Below are 18417 nucleotides of genomic sequence, written 5' to 3'. Positions count from 1 at the left end.
TTTAATTATTTTATAAACTGTAGAGAATCAGGACATATCAAACTCACATTTGATATTTTGGCTGCATTTGATTCTTTCACTGATAGGTAAAATGGCTATTTTCATAAAAATCTTTCCTAATATGTGTCATCACATACACCCACAGAGAATGGGTAAAAACCCTTAATACATCAGACCATAGTTTCTAGTGGGTCAGTATTGATAGTAGGTGGATTGCCAACACCTCAGGCTTTAAACATTAATTGGAAGGTATAGTGACAAGTATATATATCACCAAGCATCTGGGATAGTGGTGAAAACGTGACACCGGACTTTTGGAAAACATGGAACGCAGTGTCATTTGTTATGCTTCAAAAAAGGTTCTTTCCAAGTTCAACAAAGATTGGAGTGGTATGGTTTGGTTTTGTAGTGATTCAGTTACGTATATAAAACATTTGTGTGATGACCTGTCAAAATTGATACCCGAGCTGAAGTGATTCCCTGTAGGAGATCCTTGCCACTTGTTAGATGGTATGCTGAAAGCATCTTTACTATCTTCAGAGTTAATGAGGGATGCTATTGACTTTTTAGTCCATTCTGGAGCACTGTTTTCTTGTGCCCAGGAACTAAAACGCAAATATTTATCATTTCGTGCTTTATGTGGCATCAAAGAAAGAGTCATCCCAACTGTGTCCCTTAGCTGACGGTTCTTAGCCCAAGGGGCTATGAATGCTGAGAGGGCCTTTTCACAGAGGTTTACATGGGAAGGAAAGCACGAGCGCACATGACCAAAGACTCACTGAAGAAGTACTGTATGGTGTACTACAATAAGATTAATTTGCAAAATCTCTTTGGACCTCTTATACACTATACGTACACTGTCTATATACCATGTTCTTTCAGTGCAGAAAGCAAGAATGATAAAAGCAAAATGTTCCATAAACACCGGAAAAACACTTTTTCTGTTGTTTTTAGTGGCGTGAAAATGTGTAACCACTGATAACAACTGTTTTTTTAAATATTGAAAACACTGAAAAAACCCCACCAGAATTTACCAAAAATAGAAACTGAAAACAGGACAGCCTAAGTATAGGTAATTTAAATTTACCACATAATTGGCACCCGAACAGGTACCCCTCCCCCACCCCACGCGCCGGCGGTGCGTTGCAGGCCCGTTCCCCTGCCACAGCGCTGACGGACAATTACGCGTACCCGCAGGATTTCCTGTATCTCCCTCAGGCCAACGGAGGTGACTGAGGCTGCGATCGACACCCAGACGAGGCGGTGAGGAGTGCGGAGGATCCCGACCAGAGCCTAGCTGAGAGAGCAAAGTCCGAGGTATGCCGAGGCCCACCAGTTCCGAAGTTCCGAAGTACGAGTCCAGTCGAGTCCAGTCCGGTCCAGTCCAGTGTCGAGTTTCCGAGGCCTTCTGTTTCCGTGCTTCCCGGTGAGTACCGTTGCTGGGAACGCATCTAGACATGCGCATTAATTTGTGCCGGTCAAGACGGGTTTGGGTACACAGACCCGGTCTGCACTGTTTAGCGGTGTATCTGTACTGTTTAGCAGTATATCGAGTATGCAGGTAGTTAGTTTTATTCTAGTTATTATTGTTCGTTTTAAAAATGTTTTAAATGTGTTTTAATGTCGTGGTATGAGTGATTGTTCGATCTACATTATTGTGTTTATTGTGTTAGTTGTGCCCAAGTTCAAGTAAGTATCAAGTACCAAGTAGTATAGCTGAAACATGCCGCTGTTCTCTAAACTAAGACAGATAGGAACTAGAAAAGGGATTCTAGAGGAAGCTGTTCCCATTCCACCCAGGGACACTCCAGGGTACTTTATGTACCACAAACATGGCCTAGATGCCGTATTATATCTCAATTTATGGGTGGATTATACCAAAGATTTAGCAGAAAATCAGAGATGGCCCGCTGCAGGGACATGGGATGCCGATTGCATCATGAGAGTAGAAGAAGCTTTATGGAAAAAGAAAGCCAGACAGTCACAGAAAGATGCCATTGAACTATGGCGGAAAGAATCACACAGACGGACAGAGAAAGCACTCAGAAAAGCTGAGAAAAGTAGAGAGGATTCAGACAAAGCCCGTGAAACTGTATTAGTTGAGGAGGGGATACGAGTAAAAGCAGAACAAGTAGACCGACGACGAAACACTCTTATGAATGGTATGTATCCTCTTCTGGCCGAGGGTTTACCTAAGGCCACTCCGGAAATGCCAAAAGATCTGCCCCCTCCATTGGTCCCGATTAAAGTACGTCACAAGACCACAAAGGACGTTTTTCTCTCCTCCTATTTAGACGATGTAGCCCCCGAATATGTTAATATTCCGCCGCCACGCACACCACCAGCTGACGGCACTCCACCTCGAGATAATCTACCCCCACCTCCGCAACGACATACTCCTCCCCCCGTTCCACATCTTCCGCCTGTTCCTCCACTCCTTCCCATGCCTATTCTCCCTGCCATCCACCCAACCAATCCTTTTGGACCTGGCACCTCAGGAGGTGCCACAGGAGGTTTTCAGACCCCGCCACAAGCACATCGATTGACCTATAGGGATTTAGCACAGCAACGTACACCTCAATCAGCAAATTACGACATACTTAAAGAGCCTCTTACAGATTGTAGGTATGATCCAGTACCCGGTAAAGACGACAGAATGATGCTATCATCAGTACGTCTACGACGAGTTACAAACTATTTAATGTTACTATCAGGAATGATTGATCATCTAGACAGAATATATCGTTTTGTCCAAACGGGGGAAGGCCCTGAAAGTATTGGCGAGGCCATGGCATACCAGAAAGTTGACACTCAAAAAATTATACTACGTTTCTTCATAAACTGCTTGATAAGAGACCAAGATAGGCCTGGTGTAGACCAGGAAGAAATGAAAGCACTTAACAAATGGGGTCAGAATATAGCAGACGGTAAACATGATAAACAGAATAGTATAGAAAATATGTACCGAAGGATCCGAAAAGCAGTAGAACAAATACATGAAAGGAGACAGCCTGAAAGAGAAGTAGATGCAGACAAGACTGAATCCTCGGAGGAGGAGGAACAACAAGAAACGACAACAGGACAATTACAATTACCAGCTAGAGAAGTGATAGCATATGTAGGTAAGGGAAGACCCTTTAATAATTCAATGCGTCCGGTACGTCCAGAAAGTAAGAGACTTTTTCAAGCTGCCATGTCAAACCCGAAGACCCCTGCACATTTGTTTCAGGCTACCGATAAAATACTTCAAGAACGATTGGGGTACCATGTACTCAATTCTATGGATGAACAAGAATTAGCCAGGTCAGTAGTCCAATGGGCTGACAGTTCTGATAAATATAGTGATGACGCATTAGCATAAACGTTTTTGAATCTTTCCCCAGATGAACAGCGTTTAGCTGGTATCTACATGATACAACACCTCCTTATATTGTATAAGAGCCAACACTCTGATCCTGGTCCCCTACCTGATATATTAATAGAACTACTCATGAATAGATGGAGAGGTCTAGGTACCGACTTAATTAAAATAATTCTAGAACATCGGCACAGATATGGTGCCTTCCTGTGTCCACAGTTTGATCCAGCAACACCCAAAGACAAAAAAATTTATTACATAGACAGACAGAATCCTTTGAGAGAAGTGCACCCAGTCAGGAATGATGATAATACCCTTAGACGTGTGTTTGTGTACACTCCCATAACTAAAATAGAACTATTAGAAATGAAGAAATTAGTGCCCAGCCATGACAAAGATCCAGCAGGTTTTCACCGTGAAATAAAAGACATGTTACTCATGGGTGATTATACCTATCCTGATATCATGAAAATATTAAAAGTATTATTGCCTGCCGGTATTTACGAGAAACTCAAAGAAAAAGAATGGGAGGTGGGAGAGCAAAAGATTATTTGGGCTGAATTAGAGAACGAAGAAAATACTCGAACCGCAGGCCTAGGACTTGGGGAAAAAACTAAAGCATTACCAGGATTGTTAGTACAAGTATTGCCACGATTATTAGCAACGAAAAAGGAAGACTGGGGTGCAATCTCAGCCTGCAAACAGAAACCCGATGAAGACACTAGTGATTTTTATTCCCGATTTGAGAAATGTTTTGGTATTAATAGTGGCCTAAAGGCAAGTAGCGAGTCATATCCACATCTTTTTGTAACGAAATTAGTCGAGAATTCCCTGCCCCAGGTTAAGAACCGTGTTCTGAAAGTCGAGAGCACATGGCAAGCTAATACCCCTGCACAAATGTTACAAATGTTACAGTACCACCAGAACAGAATTAGGGAAGAACATGATCACGAACAAAGACGTATGAAAGACACGAAAATGAAGATGTTAGTTGCTCAGTCAGTTCCAGCTGACAGTCAGAAAAAGGGCACGACACAGTCCAATAATTCAGCAGCTCCTGTTAAAGGGACATGCAACTATTGTAAACAGCCAGGTCACTATATAAACGATTGTGCAGTTTTGAAACATAATATACTTACTGGTAAAACTAAAGAGAGACCGCGTCCTCCTAGACAGGACCAGGTCCAACAACAAGTACCACAGAATATCCAGCCTATGCAAGCCTCACAACAGACAGTAGCGGTACCACAGCCACAACCGATTGCCGCAACACAACATGCAACTCAGCAGATGTACCAGTATGCACAGACGGATTACCCCGATTATCAGCGATACACATGAAACAGCCTAGAGAGGGAAGTTGGCTTGCCTCTTATTGAGGTTCCTGTAGATCAAGAAGGTCCTTATGTACATAGTCAAGTATTAGGGAAAGACAGAAAGTTTCTGATTGATACAGGGGCAAGCAGGACAACTATAAGTCACAACGAGATTCCAGGGGCACCCCTCTCAGGCTCACAGAATGTTTCCCTTGGATTTTCAGGAAAGCCTATTATTAATGAAGTATCACAACCACTTCCCCTTGCAGTTGGTCCATTGACACGTACTACAGATTTATTACTAACAAAATCATGTCCAGAAAACTTGTTAGGTATAAAGACATTGAAAGCTCATGGAGCTGTCATTTGCTGTTCTCCGGAAGGAGTAAGACTGTTGTACGTGACTTTAAAGGTCACTATGTGTTGAGAGACATTGATCCCAGATTACAGAATGTTCCTGCACATTTATGGGCACAAGGCCCCACTGATGTAGGTTGTATGCACATTACACCATATCGAGTCACACTCAGACCAGGAGTAGTTTTACCTCGAATCCGACAATATAAGTTACCTCCAGATGCTGTAGCGGCTTTACTGAAAATCATTGACGAGCTCATTGCACAAGGAGTGGTTGTAGAAACCGACTCCAATGTATGTAATTCCCCCATCATTCCAATTCTTAAACGTACTGATCCAAATGCACCTCCTGTTTATCGATTAGTTATCGATTTGCGTGAATTGAATAAATGCATTGTACCCCAATATCCCGTGGTCCCAGATATCTCGTCTCTATTGACTGCCATTGATTCCGAGGCAACGTTCTTTACTGTAATTGACCTGAAGAACGCCTTCTTTAGTGTCCCAATTGATCCGGAAAGCCAATACCTTTTCGGATTCTGTTTAAATGGACGAAGCTTCAAATTTGCACGCGCACCTCAAGGATTCACAGAAAGCCCCAGCATCTACAGCCAAGCACTGAAAAGACAACTTGACAGTATACACATGCCTGACAACACTGCCCTGTTACAGTACGTCGATGATCTGTTGATCACCGCCCGAAGTGAACCTGAATGTAAACTAGCGTCACTGACGGTTTTGCATTTCCTGGCTGACAAGGGGCACAAGGTGTCCCCTTCGAAGCTGCAATTCTGTGTTCAGCAAGTGGTTTACCTTGGGCACTTGCTGTCCAAATGGGGGAGACAGCTAACACCTGACCACATCCAGTTAATTGCAAACATGTTACCACCCAAGACACAAAAGGAGGTACGAGCTTTTATAGGCCTCACTTCTTACTGCAGACAATGGATCCCTCAGTATGCATTTCTAGCAAAGCCACTCATACAGTTGACAACACAGGAGGCAGCGTCTTCGACTGTCCTCCCTTGGACTCAGGAACATACACAAGCTTTTGACGACTTAAAGAAAGCCTTATGCCAAGCACTAGTTTTAGCGACACCATGTTACAGCAAGCCTTTTACACTTTTTGTCACGGAACGTGAAGGTACTGCATTGTCAGTGCTGACCCAAGAACAAGCAGGTTCACACAAACCGTGTGCCTATTTTTCTAGTACATTGGATCCAGTAGCCCAGGCTCTGCCTGCGTGCTTGAAATCAGTTGCAGCAACAGCCCTAGCAATCAGACAAAGTGATTCCATAGTGTTAGGACATCAATTGACAGTACAGGTTCCACACTCCGTGGAAGTTCTTCTAAACCGAACACAGACTCAACACTTGACTATAGCACGACTGACAGGTTATGAATTGACATTGTTTCAGCCACACATAGAAATTAGACGTTGCAACACATTAAACCCTGCTACACTTTTGCCATTAAATGAGACAGACCCATTGGCACATGATTGTATTGAAGTTATTACTATTACGACGAAACCCAGACAAGACTTGACAGACACTCCATTACCAGATCCAGACCTGACACTTTATGTGGATGGTTCATGCATGAGAACAAGTACAGGAGAATTAGTGGCCGCTTACGCAGTCACGACAGAAACTGAAGTCATAGAAACAAATTGTATTGACACCCTGTCAGCTCAAGCAGCAGAGCTCATCGCTCTGACACAAGCCTGTATTCAAGCCAAGAACAAGAGAGTTAACATCCACACAGATTCTCGTTATGCATTCGGAGTCGTACACGACTTCGGTGTCCTCTGGCGAGAGAGAGGTTTTTTGACTTCTCACGGTGCCAAAATTCAGCACGGTCCCCTCATCCAGACTCTGTTAGATGCAATACATCTGCCTACAGCTATATCCATCATGAAGTGCAAGGCACATACAAAGGTTACTGATACAATTTCTCAGGGTAACGACCTGGCAGACCGAACCGCAAAGCATACAGCTCAAAATCAGACTCACACCACTGATATGACAAAGACCATAGTCGCGACACCGACACATTGCATGACAGTTAAGGATCCCGCCCTAGATGTAATTGACATACAGACACATGCTACACCAGAGGAAATAAAGAAATGGGCTGAACTAGGAGGGGTCCAGACAGAACAGGGATGGATGACGAAGGGAAAATCTACATGGTTTCTCCCCGATTCTATGGTTCAAGTTATCATTAACACAGTACACAGTCCAGCACATTTAGGAGAGAAAGCCATGTTAGACAGTATTCAACACCTCTGGTTCAATAAACATTTACGAGCAGCAGCTAAACAGAAAGTGCGTACTTGCATGATTTGTTGTCAGTTCAATCCAGGTAAAAGCATTCCCGTAGAGCAAGGTGGATTTCATCCTCCAGATCACCCTTTTGAAGTCCTCCAGATGGATTATATTCAGATGGAACGTTGTCGAGGTTTCAAATATGTCCTCGTAGTTGTATGTGCACTCCCCCATTGGACAGAAGCATATCCAGTCCCAGATTACACTGCTCCGACCACTGCCAAGCAGCTGGTTTGTGAATTCTTCCCCAGATATGGTTTGCCCCGCATCGTATACTCTGATAACGGTCAGCCATTCTCGTCCGAGCTTATGAAGCAGGTATCACTCCTGCTAGGCTATCAGTGGAAGTTCCACTGTGTCCGACATCCCGAAGCAGCAGGTCTCGTAGAGAGACACAATCAGACTCTGAAAATTCGTCTTGCCAAGATCTGTAGAGAGAAGGGTGTCGACTGGATAGTAGCTTTGCCAGTCGCTCTCTTCTATATGAGAATGGTCGCACACTCCAGATCAGGGCTATCCCCGTACGAGGTGGTCTTTGGTAGGCCGCCAAATATGTGGGGGACGCCTTTGCCTAGAAAAATAACCGATGTCGTTTGTAATATGTTGACAGATTACCTTGCCTCCTTGATGTCTGCACTACAATCATGTCGTTCACAGGTCGCTGCAGCCTTTCCCGACAACACCGAGGTGAAACCGCATGACGTTGTTCCGGGAGATATCGTCCTAGTGAGGAACTTCGACAGGAAAAGTCCGCTGGAGCCCCGCTGGCAGGCGCCGAAGTTGGTACTTCTTACAACCAGGACCGCAGTGAAGGTGGAGGGCCGCAAGGGATGGCTTCATTCAAGTCACGTGAAGAAATTTCATGCATTGCTGCCAGAGACTGACTCCCCCTCCCCCTCTAAGGACTGTCCAGATTCCAGTGACTCTAAACTTCCCCTGATAGAGAAAACTCCACAGCAGGAGTATAAAGAAAAATTGAGGTCTAGCAAGTCAGACAGTTTAATTGTTTAAGTCCTCCCCTAGGTGAATCGGTTAGACGTGTTTTCTGACATGTATCCCCTAGACCCCAACAGAGAGAGAGATAGACAGAAACAGCTCAAGAAACGTGAATATTGTAAATCTCTTCGCAGCCACTGCATTGTGACACTATTGATTATGTTTTTTCTAAGTCTTCTGATTATTGCTGCAAGTGTGCTTTTACATATGTACTATCCTATTTTCAAGCGTGCACAGTCTCCCTTCAATGTTACTGCCGAGCATTCTTTCAGTGAACTGCCCCCGCATGAATTATCTTACAGACTTGCGCTGCGCAACAATACATTCATTAGTATGTTACACCATTCCCATCAGACAAGCAACACTACAAATTGTTGGATATGTGGCCGACTCCCTCCCTATCAGAAATACAAGGGAGTTCTGCCTCTTTTCCCGTACCGGTTCACATACAATGGTTCCTGTGGGGCATGGTTTAGTTTGATTAATTCCTTAGATTCAGATTCTGTAGTTTACCAGGGCAACTGGGTATGGGGAAACCTGAACACTGTTTTGCATAAAGTATGTTTCCCTGACAAGGAGGGTCTTCCTAAAAGGACAGGAACTGATCTAGAAAACGAAGTATATGGATTAGGTAACTTTACACTTAACCTCATGATTTTGAATGTTGAATCAGAAACAGAACCAGTCTTGCCAGCTATGTCCGTACTACCAGTCAAAGGTGAATTATGTGTCAGAAAGAATGGTTCAGTACACCTGGGTCATAGTAAATGCCTCACTGTGATTGAATTCAGTGATAAAGGCAAGTCTACATTTAAAGCTTCACGTCATTCCTACTTCGTTTGTGGTCATACCGCATATATACGCTTACCTCTAGATTGGGATGGCACCTGTTACATTGCATTTCTTCTGCCTCCTATTTTCCTAGCCCCTCCTGATTATCATAGGGACACCCATCTAGTACACAATAGACCACAGAGAGATCTCCCGATTGTCGACTACACTGAAACGGCATGGGAGCAATACACAGACTTCAATAAAGGTTTCTTTCCCTACTTAGGTACTGTCTCCAATAGTAAATTGATACGAAAATTAACCAGAACCCTCGAAGCAGTAGTGAATGAAGCTACTACCGCCCTAGGTAACTTAACAGAGGAGCAGTCTGCTATACGGATTGTTGTTCTTCAAAATCGTCTCGTCCTTGACGTCATCTTGGCCGATAGGGGCGGAGCCTGTAGAGTCATCGGATCGAGCTGCTGTGTTTTCATTCCAGAAAACGCGCCATCAGTATATAGAGCCATTACCCGTCTTCATAAGATTGCAAGTTTGATACACCAGAATCCAGGCACCTGGACTTGGTCCGGTTGGTTCTGGACCACGTTGTCAGCCTGGGGATGGAAAGTCCTATCCTTCCTAGGTATAGCCCTTCTTATAGTATTCAGTTGTTGCCTATGTCTGCAATGTGGGCCAGCAGTTTGCGGCTTGTGCGCCACATCTTGTATTCCTCATTCAAGTCCTCATTCAAAACAACGCGAGAAGAAAGAAGAGCAAATGATGTTACATGAACAGATTGATAGATTAATGAGGATTGATATATCATGAAGGGTCCGTAGGGGACAAGGAGGGAATGAGGTAATATGAATTTTATGGTCAATTGTGTCCCCTATCGTAGACCCCAACGGCTCCATGTACGTGCTTCTAGTACATGTAAGTTCCCTCCACAACCAGCTATGAAGACGCAAATACATTTGCGTCCAACGTTAACATGTCCTCTTTCAGATCCACCATGAATGGGTCAGATATTCAGTTCCTAAGTGTGCCTTGCCAACGTCTTTTCATGGTGCACTTTCTCGTTTTTCTAGCTCTGGCGAGTTAGGCCCTGATTTCTGCCATCGAGCCTTTTTCTGCCTTCTGTCTCAGAAAGCTGCAGTCTGCTGCTTCCTGACCCTTGACTTACTCCCTGCGCGGCGAGCGGTGCCTGGCTCGGCCTGCCTTGCCTGCCAAGACTGTATTCAGCCTTCAAGTTATCTGCTCCGCTCCTCGAAAATACATTCCTGTCTCGTATTTTAGGTAAACATCCTTCCCAGTTGCAGAGTAAAGGGCCCGGCCTTTCTGTCTCCATGCAAGTAATTCATAGCTTCCGTTACCATGGTAGGCCCATGGCTCCCTTGCTTTACACGTAGACACGCAGTCGCATATGCACGCACTAGCAGTCAGTATAGAATAGCCTCTGCCCGAGAGACCTTTCCTTCTAGATAATACAGTTCCTTAAACACAAGATACCAGATATGATTTGGGATTAGGTTGTTCTGACACCCCAGACTTCTGTCTCCTCATGTAGGGCTAAATGTCAAGTCCCCTTCACCCTCCAGTTCCACGTCAATCACACGTCATGCTGCTGCGCGCGCATCTCTGCCTCATGCTTCTGCTGACTCTGCAGGATTCTTCTAGGGATCCACCCACATGTGACACCTCTATGTGACGTTTCTAGCACACACTTCCGTGCACGCCTTCTGTTACGCATGTATGTTCTTATCTCTTTTCTCTCAGCTGTTATGCCTTCTGAACCCATCACCACTGTAATGAATTGACTATATATATGATGTACTGTTAATAAAGCATTGTAATTCCCTTCCTGAACCTTCGTGGTGATGGAATATGAATGAACCTGGTTCGAACCAATTCCTTTTTAAGGAATAAAACCCCTTTTAAAACTCAGATACCACGGACTCTGCCTCTTCATTTTGACTGAGTTATTCTTATTGAACTTTACCGCATAAATTAAGTATAGGTAATTTAAATTTACCACACTGTGAGTGTCTGTTTACACTGAGTGTATCTAAGGTTATATCAGAGTTTGAAGAGGTTCATCGTATAATCACATGAATGATGTCATCAGTGATGTGATCAGTAATGTCAAATGAGATGTCATCAGTGATGTCATCAGTGATGTCATTTAAGATGTCATCATTGATGTCATCACTGATGTCATTTGAGATGTCATCAGTGATGTCATTTGAGATGTCATCAGTGTTGTCATCAGTGATGTCACTGACCATGTCATGAATGATGTAATATGTGACATCATCAGCAGTGGATTGCGGGTGCGCGATATATAGTTAGCCAACTAACTATATATTCGAATTTCAATGGTTTTATGCGAGTAAAATAAGGTTTTGTAAATGCTAATCCCTAACTATATATGGTCTATAACCTATGGTTTTCTCAGTGAATTTTCAAGGTTTTGTAAATGCTAATCCCTAACTATATATGGGCTAAAACTTATGGTTTTTTCATTGAATTTCAATGTTTTTTTAATAGCAAATATCAAAAGCTGTCAAATGTCAAGTACGTGATAGGTAAAAACATTTTCGTGTTTATGCACGCTGATGTGCTTTAAACGCTGCCCCTCCCCCCTCTTTTCTCTTAGAAGTACTCTCTCTTTGCAGATAGTGAAGAGTAGTTAACGCAGGCCTTTGCCCCCGTTGTAATCCGTCGTGCCTGCTTGTCTCTCCATTTGATTGATTGTTATCCAAGCATTTACTATTTTAGAATTTATTCTCTTTGGTTCATTCTCTATTTACTAACAAGCACAAAGCCGCAATACTCTGTTTAGTCTTTGCAGATAGTGAAAAATCGTGTAAAAAAAATAAATAATCGAGCAAAATCAGTAGGCCACTAATGGGATCTCTTTTTGACCTCGCTAAAATAGAAACATTAGGAACAACCCTTCATGAGAAATACGAAACTAGTGAGATGAACTGAGCTCCACACCATGATGGCTGCAAGACAGCTCGGCTCCGCCACCCACCCCGCCCAAAATAACGATAAACTCTATGCAAAAATTATAAATATATACAACACACCAGCAAAGTAACAGGGTAAAACATTTTATTAAATAACTATTTACATAACTATTTTATACTTTTTGTTGCCTGATCCGGCTAGCTCAATCGATCGAGCATGAAACTCATGCACTCTGATAGCAAGCGTTGCTGCTGATGCTATGCAAACAAAAACTGGTTTTCAGTTTGTACATTCTTCAAGATTTTTCATCCAAGGCTGGTTGAGAGTTTGTAGAACGATGGCTTCAGATTTTCAACATACGTTGTGGTGGCGCGGACTGGGAGGGTGCGCTTGACTTCTGCCCCCTCCCCAAGTCGTGTTGCCCTGGCGTGGCCTAAGATTGCCCCCGACATAGGCGGCCGGCTCCCGGGGTCCGGCGGAACTTTTTGCCTTTTGATGACTCTTCCATTCTGGACCTTATCCCACAATCCGTTTGACCTGAAGACACGCTGTAGTGGGGCGCCCCTTTACCGTTTCAGTTGCCATTCCGCCCGCTTTTGCTACACTGTGCCTCTTCCGCCATTCAGCTGTTTACCGCCCGCTCTTGCGACTACAGCGTCTCGCTCACCATGTAGTTGAGTTGCTCCCGCTCTTGCGATGCAGCTATAGGCGGCTGCCACAGGACTCTCAAAATGGCGGCCGGCTCTTCAGATTTGGGCGTGGTCCACTAAAATGGCCATGGGACACCTTGGAACTCGGAAGCTTGTCTGCTAGGGCTTGGGCCCCATTCTCGAAAGCGTCCACTGAGCCTTGAAGATTCTACAAAAGTCTTGGGGGCCCCCGACTCCTGCAGGCTTCTGGTGCGGAGCGGCTGCCATGATTGCTCGTGGAATGGCCACGACTGAGATACTGAGATACGAGATGGTGGTGCTCTCATGCTAACGCCAGCTTCAGTCTGAAACATCCAGAAACACTGTAGACTACCAATTCGATCAGTTCCGGTAGCGCCCCAACGTGACCCGGTAGGGAAGAACTTGCCCTCCCCTCTTTGACTGATGGTTCTTGTTGCCTGTCCCTTCTGTTGTCATTTAACAGAACTTTTTAGACTGCTGAAAGGGGTTGTGTTCCGACCGCTGGTTGGTGGAGACATTTTGACTATATTCTGGACCTACGTTGTCGCGTAATGCGTTATATGACACGCCGCGTTAGCGCACCTGGAAGTACTCCAGTGCACGAAGCGCAGCTTCCCGGAAGGGATCCGGGGCGCAGCGCGCAGCGCGTAACGTAAGCATAACAGGTCATGTGACTTGTTAATAAAACTTTTCATTGGTTCATTTTACTTTTGTTATTCTAATGATGAAAGGCTTGGTCATATGACCTAGAAATTACGCTTTTTATTGCTTTCGAACATTTTTTTTCTTAAACATATATGTTATAATTTTCCAGGCTAATGTATTTTCCCGGAAAATTTACAACTGTCCTGCAAGTAAAATATATTACTTTTTCTAGAAAAAGGGCGTTTCTTCGTCCCATGACGGAGCCGTTGAGCAAAAGATGCTCGGCCTGCTGTCTTAGTCGCCGATACGCCTGAATATCAGATTCTTATCGATCACTTTATGTTGCAGGAGTAAAAAACACAACAGCCCTTGACCATTTATCTTTACTGCGTTCCTGCGTATTATATCTTTTATCCGTCATGTAATTGGACTGCTTTATTTCACTTGCCTTTTACTGATTCGAAAACAGTGACTAAAATTAAAAACTTTACCAATGTAAATACTACTACCATGTTTTGTTTTAAAAACCTTTATTGTGAAAATGTCAGTATACAAATACGGGCCTATAACCACGTGGGCCGGCCACGGAGCAAACTGGAATCGTATATGATGAGGAGACATTTACACTGTAGAGGAACGCAACGAGCGGGCCATTAGGTTGCAAGAACTAAGGTGTCTAACAGTTGCGGAACCGGTGGACGTACATTTTGTAATTAAAATACGACAGGGCCACTTACAATAAAATTATCTAGATATACATTTGCGGGCAAGTACCATGGGTGACGTTAATTCGAACTTTCAATAGTACAGTAATCAATAACACATCAGAACTTAATATCAATAGGGATGTCGAAATATTCAATCAATTCTCATTCCCGCCCGCCATGTGCTTCAAAACTGCATACGTATCTCGTGATATCAAGGTTGTGCAACCAGTACACAACAAGAAGTTACGAGTCCCATTTATACCGGCGCCATTTTGGGCGAGGCCGGGCAGGTCCAGGATATAGTCAAAATGTCTCCACCAACCAGCGGTCGGACCAGAACCCCTTTCGGCAGTCAAAAAAGGTTCAGTTAAATGACAACAGAAGAGATAGGCAACAAGACCAACAGTCAAAAGAGGGGAGGGAAAGATCTAAAGCCATTGTTCTACAAACTCTCAAGCAGACTTGGATGGAAAATTCCCGAAGAATGTACAAACTGAAAACCATTTTTTGTCTGTATAGCATCACCAGCAACGCTTGAGTCAGCTTTGTGTGAAGCCGCCATTTTGATTCAATCAATAGCGTCCCCCTGCACACATTCAGGGACCTGGTCATGTCTAAAGGTCAAACGGATTGTGGGACAAGATGCAGAAAGGAAAAGGAAAAAAGTTCCGCCGGACCATGGGAGCCGGCCGCCTATGTCATGGGCGATCTTTGGCCACACCAGGGCAATAGTGAAGCTGCAGCAGTTGCAAATAAGCTTCAGACAGTGTTACAAGCGCTGCTCAGAACTCTCAACTATGACACCACCTCCGTGCCATCCGGATCTTGGCGCCTTGTGCTGGTTCTGACCTATTCACACATCGGTCCGCTACTGAAACCACCTCATAGGCCAACGGGACACCCCACGCCGACTTTCGGCGCAGTATTGTAGGATGGCCACACCAGTGCGGCAACTTGCTAGACACCACCTCGGTGCCATCCAGATCTCGGCGCGTTGTGCTTCCTTCGGCCTACTGTAGCCACAAGTGCGGACGCAACTCAGCTGGATAGTGAGTGAAACACCAAGGGGCGCCCCACTGCAGCCGAGGAGCCTCCATCTTTGGGGCGACGCACAGCATCACATTGCTTTCTCAAACAGCCCCCACTGACTGACGCGACCTCACAGGCCAACGGGGCGCCCCACGCCGACTTTCGGCGCAGCATTGTAGGATGGCCACACCAGTGCGGCAACTTGCTGGACACCACCTCGGTGCCATCCGGATCTTGGCGCGTTGTGCTGCCTTCGGCCCACTGTAGCAGCAAGTGCGGGCGCAACTGGACGGCAGGTGAAAACATAAGGGGCGCCGCACTGCACATCAGGTGCCTCCACCTGGGGAGGCGAGAGAGGCCAGTTTGCGCCACCTCCCCCCCCCCAGGCACCCCACGCCGACTTTCGGCGCAGCATTGCAGGTTGGCCACACCAGTGCAACTTGCTGGACACCACCTCGGTGCCATCCGGATCTCGGCGCGTTGTGCTGCCTTCGGCCTATTCGCACATTGGTCCGCTACTGACGCCGCCTCACGTGCCAACGGATTTTCTACGCTTTTTATAGCAGCGCGTAACATAAGCATAACAGGTCATGTGACTTCTTTATAAAACTTTTCATTGGTTCATTTTACTTTTGGTTTCCTAATGATGGAAGGCTTGATCATATGACCTAAAAATAACACTTTTCATTGGATTAAAACATTTTTTTTTCCCAAACGATGAAAGCCTCACCTTGTTTCTAGATGTTTCAGACTGAAGCTGGCGTCAGCCTGAGAGCACCACCATCTCGTGGCTCCGTCGTGGTCATTCAGCGAGCAATCATGGCAGCCGCTCCCCACCGGAAGCCTGCAGGAGTCGGGAGCCCCCAAGACTTTTGTAAAATCTTCAAGGCTCAGGGGACGTCCGAGTTCCAAGGTGTCCCAGGGCCATTTTAGTGGACCAGGCCCAAATCCGAAGAGCCGTCCGCCATTTTAAGAGTCCTGTGGCAGCCGCCTATCGCTGCACCGCAAGAGTGGGCGCAACTCAACTACATGGTGAGGGAGACGCTGTAGCCGCAAGAGCGGGCGATAAACAGCTGAATGGAGGATGAGGCACAGTGTAGCAAAAGCGGGTGGAATGGCAACTGAAACGGTAAAGGGGCGCCCCAGTACAAACGACGAGCCTCCACCTGGGGAGACCCGTTCACGCCGCCTCCCCCCCCCCCCCCCCGGGCACCCCACGCCGTTTTTCGGAGCAGCATTGTAGGATGCCAAAACCAGTGCGACCACTTACTGGACATCACCTGGGTGCCATCCACATCTCAGCGCGTTCTGCTGCCTTGGGACTATTCACACAACAGACCGCTACTGACGAGGCCTCCCCGTGCACCCCCCGGGACGCCCCACGCCGTTTTTCGGAGCTGCATTGTAGGATACCAAAAACCAGTGCGGCACCCAGGTAACATCACCTGGGTGCCGTCCAGAACTCAGCACGTTGTGCTGCCTTGGGACTATTCGCACAAAACACAGCTACTGACCATTGTTGCTTCTTTTTTCAAAAAAATGTTTAAATGTATTTACTGTTTTTGTTGCGTTCTATATATTTATAAGTCATTAAAGTGTTATAATCCTACTTTGTTGGAGTGCTATATATTTATAATGTGACACATAATTGTAAAAACTTTGATGTACAAAGAGGCATCCCTGGAATCTTCCGCTTCAGGCTCGGTCCCACACACCCTCACAGTGAGAATCCCCTCCCCAAGCACAATACAGGATGGTTATCAGACAGTAGGAACGCGTGTGGTGTGACGGATCTCATCGGGTGGGGGCCTTGATCTACTGTAACTCCTTCGAAGAGGGGTGATTCTCTACAGCTGGGGCCATAAACTACATCTGCAGGGCTAGGTGATAGCCTGGGACCGGCCTGGACAATCGGACACAGAGGAAGAGGAGTGTCAGAGGGTGCGGTAGTGAATAGGGTGAAAGGGTGGTGTCGGGCGTGCACAGGGTGAGATTCTCAGGGAAGAGCAGCGCACATGGGAGGAGGTTTCTGGCCCATGCATGAGAGAGAGAGCGGGGGTGACCAGTGCGTGGGGGAGATGCTTGCGAGGGTGGGGAGCCATGCTGAGGATCGGCGGCGTGCAGAGAGTGGGTCTGGTCAAGGCATCTAAAATGGCTGCCGTGCTCAACAAAAGTGTGGCATTGCAAAAAAGACAAGATGGCGCAGACAATGTTTATCAATAAGGATTAATTTATAACAATTATTTAAAACAAAATATTTACTCGCTGTGACAAAATGGCGGTCAACAGTTCCTTATTTCCATCGAATCGAACGTTAACAGACGTCACGCAACAAAAGAAAAAACGCTCACGCACAGCCGCTGGAAGACATGTATCAACATATATGAGCCTCCTCAGCCACCCTCAGAAAACAAAAGGGGTCAGGATACGTCTCCCGTACCCCCTTATACCTAGTAATTTAATGAAATCGAAACACAAAATGGCGAATTCACGTTTCGCTACCAGTTTGCGACCCGGTTCGCGAACCGAGAAGCGATTCTACTGCGAAAAATCAAATTTGTATTATTTGCCCCACGGGACCCTTTAATAACCCCAACATCATTCCTAGCGGGTCAAGAGGGGTCTACCTAGCCCCCTTTCATTAAATTCCCCCTTCGTTTTTCTCCTCCTCTTGTCTCTCGATCCTACCGACAGACAAGATGGCGGCCGCACCGGACTGTTTAGAATGTTGACAGACACCGGAGAGCCAATCAGCTTCGCTACGCAAAGCTCCGTTACGCGAAAAGTACGCGATCTGGAGTGCTATCTGGGACGCTGTCACAGATATACCTGTTTTTTAAACGTTAATTTCTCAAAATCCACTGGAGCACATATATTAAGACCCAGCAAAGGCACATCGGGCTAACAGTCCCTATAATTTTGCCAAGTTTCGTGCAAATCCATTCAGCCGTTAATTTGCGACCCGGTTCGCGAACCGAGAAGCGCTTCTACCGTGAAAAATCTATTTTTTTTTATTTTCCCCTCGGGACCCTTGAATAACCCCAACATCATTCCTAGGGGGTCAAGAGGGATCTACCTTGACCCTTTCATTACATTCCCCCTTCGTTTTTCACCTCTTCTTATCTCTCGATCCTACCGAGAGACAAGATGGCGGCCGCACCGGACTGTTTAGAATGTTGACAGACACCGGAGAGCCAATCAGCATCGCTTCGCAAAGCTCCGTGACGCGAAAAGTACGCGATCTGGAGCGCTATCTGGGACGC

Source organism: Lissotriton vulgaris, chromosome 10 (assembly GCF_964263255.1).
Source record: "Lissotriton vulgaris chromosome 10, aLisVul1.2, whole genome shotgun sequence".
Lineage (NCBI taxonomy): Eukaryota > Metazoa > Chordata > Amphibia > Caudata > Salamandridae > Lissotriton > Lissotriton vulgaris.
Note: the sequence above shows the minus strand (reverse complement) of the source record.